Source organism: Arachis stenosperma, chromosome 4 (genome assembly GCF_014773155.1).
Source record: "Arachis stenosperma cultivar V10309 chromosome 4, arast.V10309.gnm1.PFL2, whole genome shotgun sequence".
Taxonomy (NCBI): Eukaryota; Viridiplantae; Streptophyta; class Magnoliopsida; order Fabales; family Fabaceae; genus Arachis; species Arachis stenosperma.
Window position 1 is genome coordinate 58,003,584 of NC_080380.1, and position 6,927 is coordinate 58,010,510.

General features: G+C 41.0%; 1 non-coding gene across 1 annotated transcript; it reads left to right on the plus strand.

Moving 5' to 3' along the window:
* The first annotated feature begins 4,022 nt into the window (after positions 1-4,022).
* LOC130978137 (small nucleolar RNA R71) lies at positions 4,023-4,130 on the plus strand. The gene has a single exon (XR_009085797.1). It is a non-coding gene; the product is annotated as a small nucleolar RNA R71 (small nucleolar RNA).
* Positions 4,131-6,927: the final 2,797 nt, after the last annotated feature.

A 6,927-nucleotide genomic window follows, 5' to 3' on the forward strand; every position in this document is an offset into this window, starting at 1 on the left:
CCTCAGTAACATGTCTCCTTTTTCATCATTCTTTCAAGAGCCAACATTCATGAACCACAAGTTCAAAAGACATATGCACTGTTCAAGCATACATTCAGAGAACAAAAGGGTTGCCACCACATCAAAATAATTAAACTATTATAAAATTCAGAATTCATGCAATTCTTCTCCTTTTCAATTAAGAACAATTTTTATTCAAGAAAGGTGATGGATTCATAGGACATTCATAACTTTAAGGCATAGACACTAAGACACTAATGATCACAAGACACAAACATGGATAACCATAAGCATAAAAATCGAAAAACAGAAGAATAAAGAACAAGGAAATCAAGGAACGGGTCCACCTTAGTGATGGCAGCTCTTTCTTGCTCTTGAAGATCCTATGGAGTGCTTGAGCTCCTCAATGTCTCTTCCTTGTCTTTGTTGCTCCTCCCTCATGATTCTTTGGTCTTCTCTAATTTCATGGAGGAGAATGGAGTGTTCTTGATGCTCCACCCTTAGTTGTCCCATGTTGGAACTCAATTCTCCTAGGGAGGTGTTTAGTTGCTCCCAATAATTTTGTGGAGGAAAGTGCATCCCTTGAGGAATCTCAGGGCTCTCATGGTGAGAGGGGTCTCTTGTGTACTCCATCCTTTTCTTGGTGATGGGCTTGTCCTCATCAATGGGGGTATCTCCCTCTATGTCAACTCCAACTGAATAACAGAGGTGACAGATGAGGTGAGGAAAGGCTAACCTTGCCAAAGTGGAGGTCTTGTCCGCCACCTTGTAGAGTTCTTGGGCTATAACCTCATGAACTTCTATTTCTTCTCCAATCATGATGCTATGGATCATGATGGCCCGGTCTATGGTAACTTCGGACCGGTTGCTAGTGGGAATGATTGAGCGTTGTATGAACTCTAACCATCCTCTAGCCACGGGCTTGAGGTCATGCCTTCTTAATTGAACCGGCTTGCCTCTTGAATCTTGCTTCCATTGTGCGCCCTCTTCACATATGGTTGTGAGGACTTGGTCCAACCTTTGATCAAAGTTAACCCTTCTAGTGTAAGGATGCTCATCTCCTTGCATCATAGGCAAGTTGAACGCCACCCTCACACTCTCCGGACTAAAATCCAAGTATTTCCCCCGAACCATAGTGAGATAATTCTTTGGATTCGGGTTCACACTTTGGTCATGGTTCTTGGTGATCCATGCATTGGCATAGAACTCTTGAACCATCAAGATTCCGACTTGTTGAATGGGGTTGGTAAGTACTTCCCAACCTCTTCTTCGGATCTCATGGCGGATCTCCGGATATTCACCCTTTTTGAGTGAAAACGGGACCTCGGGGATCACCTTCTTCAAGGCCACAACTTCATAGAAGTGGTCTTGATGCACCCTTGAGAGGAATCTATCCATCTCCCATGACTCGGAGGTGGGAGCTTTTGCCTTCCCTTTCCTCTTTCTAGAGGTTTCTCCGGCCTTGGATGCCATAAACGGTTATGGAAAAACGAAAAAGCAACGCTTTTACCACACCAAACTTAAAATGTTTGCTCGTCCTCGAGCAAAAGAAGAAAGAAGAGAGTAGAAGAAGAAGAAATGAGGAAGAGGGGGAGGGTGGTGGGTTCGGCCAAGAAGGGAAAGAAGGGGTGTTTAGGTTGTGTGAAAATGAAGGGTTGAAGAAGGGTATTTATAGGAGAGAGGGGGGTAATGGTTTGGCCATTGAGGGGTGGGTTTGGGAGGGAAAGTGGTTTGAATTTGAAGGGTGAGGTTAGTGGGGATTTATGAAGGATGGATGTGAGTGGTGAAGAGAAAGATGGGATTTGATAGGTGAAGGGTTTTTGGGGAAGAGGTATTGAGGTGATTGGTGAATGGGGGAAGAAGAGAGAAAGTGATGGTGGGGTCCTGTGGGGTCCACAGATCCTGTGGTGTCAAGGAAAAGTCATCCCTGCACCAAATGTTGCTCAAAATCACGTTTTGAGCTATTTCTGGCGTTAAACGCCGGGCTGGTGCCCATTCCTGGCATTTAACGCCAGGTTGTTGCCCTTTACTGGCGTTTAACGCCAGTCTGGTGCCCCTTTCTGGCGTTAAACGCCCAGAATGGTGCCAGACTGGGCGTTAAACGCCCAACAGCTAGCATTACTGGCGTTTGAACGCCAGCTTCTTCTCCTCCAGGGTGTGCTGTTTTTCTTCCTGTTTTTCATTCTGTTTTTGCTTTTTTCATTGTTTTTGTGACTTCTTATGATCATCAACCTACAAAAAAGATAAAATAACAAAAGAAAATAGTTAACTATAAAACATTGGGTTGCCTCCCAACAAGCGCTTCTTTAATGTCATTAGCTTGACATAGGACTCTCATGGAGCCTCAGAAATGCTCAGAACCGTGTTGGAACCTCCCAACACCAAACTTAGAGTTTGAATGTGGGGGTTCAACACCAAACTTAGAGTTTGGTTGTGGCCTCCCAACACCAAACTTAGAGTTTGACTGTGGGGGCTCTGCTTGGCTCTGTTTTGAGAGAAGCTCTTCATGCTTCCTCTCCATGATGATAGAGGGATGTCCTTGGGCCTTAAACACCAAGGATTCTTCATTCACTTGAATGATCAACTCTCCTCTATCAACATCAATCACAGCCTTTGCTGTGGCTAGGAAGGGTCTGCCAAGGATGATGGATTCATCCATGCACTTCCCAGTCTCTAGGACTATGAAATCAGTAGGGATGTAATGGTCTTCAATCTTCACCAAAACATTCTCTACAAGTCCATGAGCTTGTTTTCTTGAATTGTCTGCCATCTCTAATGAGATTCTTGCAGCTTGCACCTCAAAGATCCCTAATTTCTCCATTACAGAGAGGGGCATGAGGTTTACACTTGACCCTAAGTCACACAAGGCCTTCTTGAAGGTCATGGTGCCTATGGTACAATGTATAGAAAACTTCCCAGGATCTTGCCTCTTTTGAGGCAGTTTCTGCCTAGACAAGTCATCCAGTTCTTTGGTGAGCAAGGGAGGTTCATCCTCCCAAGTCTCATTTCCAAATAACTTGTCATTTAGCTTCATGATTGCTCCAAGGTATTTAGCAACTTGCTCTTCAGTGACATACTCATCCTCTTCAGAGGAAGAATACTCATCAGAGCTCATGAATGGCAGAAGTAAGTCCAATGGAATCTCTATGGTCTCATTTTGAGCCTCAGATTCCCATTGGAACTCAGAGGAGATTGGTACACGCCCACTGAGGTCTTCCTCAGTGGCGTCCTCCTCCTCTCTTTCCTCTCCAAATTCGGCCATGGTTATGGCTTTGCACTCTCCTTTTGGATTTTCTTCTGTATTACTTGGGAGAGTACTAGGAGGGAGTTCAGTAACTTTCTTGCTCAGCTGACCCACTTGTCCTTCCAAATTTCTGATGGAGGACCTTGTTTCATTCATGAAACTTTGAGTGGTCTTTATTAGATCAGAGACCATTGTTGCTAAGTCAGAAGTATTCTGCTTAGAACTCTCTGTCTGTTGCTGAGAAGATGATGGAAAAGGCTTGCTATTGCTAAACCTGTTTCTTCCACCATTATTGTTATTGAAACCTTGTTGAGGTCTCTCTTGATTCTTCCATGAGAGATTTGGGTGATTTCTCCATGAAGAATTATAGGTGTTTCCATAGGGTTCTCCTAGGTAATTCACCTCCTCCATGGAAGGGTTCTCAGGATCATAAGCTTCTTCCTTAGATGAAGCATCCTTAGTACTGTTTGGTGCATTTTGCATTCCAGACAGACTTTGAGAAATCAAATTGACTTGTTGAGTCAATATCTTGTTCTTGAGCCAATATGGCATTCAGAGTGTCAATCTCAAGAACTCCTTTCTTCTGACTAGTCCCATTGTTCACAGGATTCCTTTCAGAAGTGTACATGAATTGGTTATTTGCAACCATTTCAATCAATTCTTGAGCTTCTGCAGGCGTCTTCTTTAGATGAAGAGATCCTCCAGCAGAGCTATCCAAAGACATCTTGGATAGTTCAGAGAGACCATCATAGAAAATACCTATGATGCTCCATTCAGAAAGCATGTCTGAGGGACATCTTCTGATTAATTGTTTGTATCTTTCCCAAGCTTCATAGAGGGATTCTCCATCCTTCTGTCTGAAGGTTTGGACTTCCACTCTAAGCTTACTCCATCTTTGTGGTGGAAAGAACTTTGCCAAGAAGGCATTGACTAGCTTTTCCCAAGAGTCCAGGCTTTCTTTAGGTTGAGAATCCAACCATATTCTAGCTCTGTCTCTTACAGCAAAAGGGAATAGCATCAGTCTGTAGACCTCAGGGTTAACCCCATTAGTCTTGACTGTGTCACAGATTTGCAAGAATTCAGCTAAGAACTGATGAGGATCTTCCATTGGAAGTCCATGGAACTTGCAATTCTGTTGCATTAGAGAAACTAATTGAGGCTTAAGCTCAAAGTTGTTTGCTCCAATGGCAGGGATAAAGATGCTTCTCCCATAGAAATCAGGAGTAGGTGCAGTGAAGTCACCCAGCACCTTTCTTGCATTGTTGGCATTGTTGTTGTTTTCGGCTGCCATGTGTTCTTCTTCCTTGAAGAATTCGGTCAGGTCCTCTAAAGAGAGTTGTGCTTTAGCTTCTCTTAGCTTTCTCTTCAAGGTCCTTTCAGGTTCAGGATCAGCTTCAACAAGAATGCCTTTGTCTCTGCTCCTGCTCATATGAAAGAGGAGAGAAAAAGAAAATGTGGAATCCTCTATGTCACAGTATAGAGATTCCTTGAAATGTCAGAGGAAAAGAGAAATAGTAAGAAGAAGGAGAAGAAGAATTCGAACTTTAATTAGATAAGGTTCGAATTGTGCATTTAGAAGGAGTGGTACTCCATAAATAGAAGGATGTGGGAAGGAGGGAAGAGAATTTTCGAAAATTCAATTAAAAGATTTTGAAAACATTTTGAAAATTTGATTGATAATTTTCGAAAATTAAAAGTGAAAAAAATCAAGTGATTTTTGAAAAAGATTTTGAAATTAGAAATTAAAAAGATTTGATTGAAAACTATTTTGAAAAAAAAATGTGACTAAAAAGATTTGATTGAAAAGTTATGGTTTTAAAAAGATATAATTGAGAAGATATGATTTGAAAAACATTTTAAAAAGATTTGTTTTGAAAAAAATTTGAAAAGATATGATTTAAAAAGAAATTGATGACTTGCCTAACAAGAAAAGATATGATTCAAACATAAAACCTTCCTCAACAGAAAAGGCAACATACTTGAAATGTTGAATCAAATCATTAATTGATAGTAAGTATCTTTGAAAAAGGAAAGAAATTGATTTTGAAAACATTTGATTGAAAAGATATGATTTGAAAAAGATTTGGTTTTGAAAAACTTTGAAAACTTGAAAAAAAATTGATTTGAAAACAAAATCTTCCCCCTAGCACCATCCTGGCGTTAAACGCCCAGAATGGTATACATTCTGGCGTTAAACGCCCAGAATGGTATACATTCTGGCGTTTAACGCCCAAAATGCTACCTTTTTGGGCGTTAAACGCCCAACCAGGTACCCTGGCTGGCGTTTAAACGCCAGTCTGCCTTCTTCACTGGGCATTTTTGAATGCTCAGCTTTTTCTGTATAATTCCTCTGCAGCATGTTCTGAATCTTCAATTCTTTGTTTTATTGACTTGAAAAGACACAAATTAAAAATATTTTTGGATTTTTAATAATCAAAATGCAACAAAAATCAAATAACAATGCATGCAAGACACCAAACTTAGCAGTTTGTGTACTACTGACACTATATGAGACACATAAACACTCAAGCCAAAAGAATTCAAAGATCAGAGTAAGAAATCATCAAGAATTACTTGAAGATCCTTAAGACACATGAATGAATGCATGCTATTGACACCAAACTTAAGATGAGACACTAAACTTAAGCAAGAAATAGCAAATATTTTTTTGGTTTTTATGATTTTGTAATTTTTTTTTTTCGAAAATTAAGTGGGAAAAGGTATCAAAATTCTTAATGAGAATTCCAGGAATCAGTGCAATGCTAGTCTAAGACTCCGGTCCAGGAATTAGACATGGCTTCACAGCCAGCCAAGCTTTCAAGGAAAGCTTCGGTCCAAAACACTAGACATGACCAAAGGTCAGCCAAATCTTAGCAGATCACTGCTCCAAGAGCAAAATTGATGAGAATCAACACGCTCCTGTGGTGATAAGTTGAAACCTCGGTCCAATCAGATTAGACATGGCTTCTCAGCCAGCCAGATTTCAACAAATCATCATGAAACTCTATAATTCATCTTCAAGAATTTCGAAAAAAAATAAATACCTAATCTAAGCAACAAGATGAACCGTCAGTTGTCCAAACTAGAACAATCCCCGGCAACGGCGCCAAAAACTTGGTGCTTGTTGCCGGATCCGAAATTTGGCACTGATGTTACCGGACAAAAAGCTTGCTCAAAACTTGAACAATCCCCGGCAACGGCGCCAAAAACTTGGTGCGCGAAATTGTGAACAATACTTTTCACAACTCTCATAATCCCTGGTCATGAACTCCAAAAACTTGGTGGTTCAATTCCATGGCATTACACAACTTCGCACAACTAACCAGCAAGTGCACTGGGTCGTCCAAGTAATACCTTACGTGAGTAAGGGTCGATCCCACGGAGATTGTTAGCATTGAAGCAAGCTATGGTCATCTTGTAAATCTTAGTCAGGCAAACTCAATTGTATATGATGATGAACGAGAATAACATAAAAGATAAAGATAGTGATACTTATGTATATCATTGGTGTAAGAGCTTCAGACAAGTGTATGAAGATGCCTTCCCTTCCGTCTCTCTGCTTTCCTACTGCCTTCATCCAATCCTTCTTACTCCTTTCCATGGCAAGCTCGTGTAGGGTTTCACTGTTGTCAGCAGCTACCTCCCATCCGCGCAGTGAAAGCTAATGCACGCACTCTGTCACA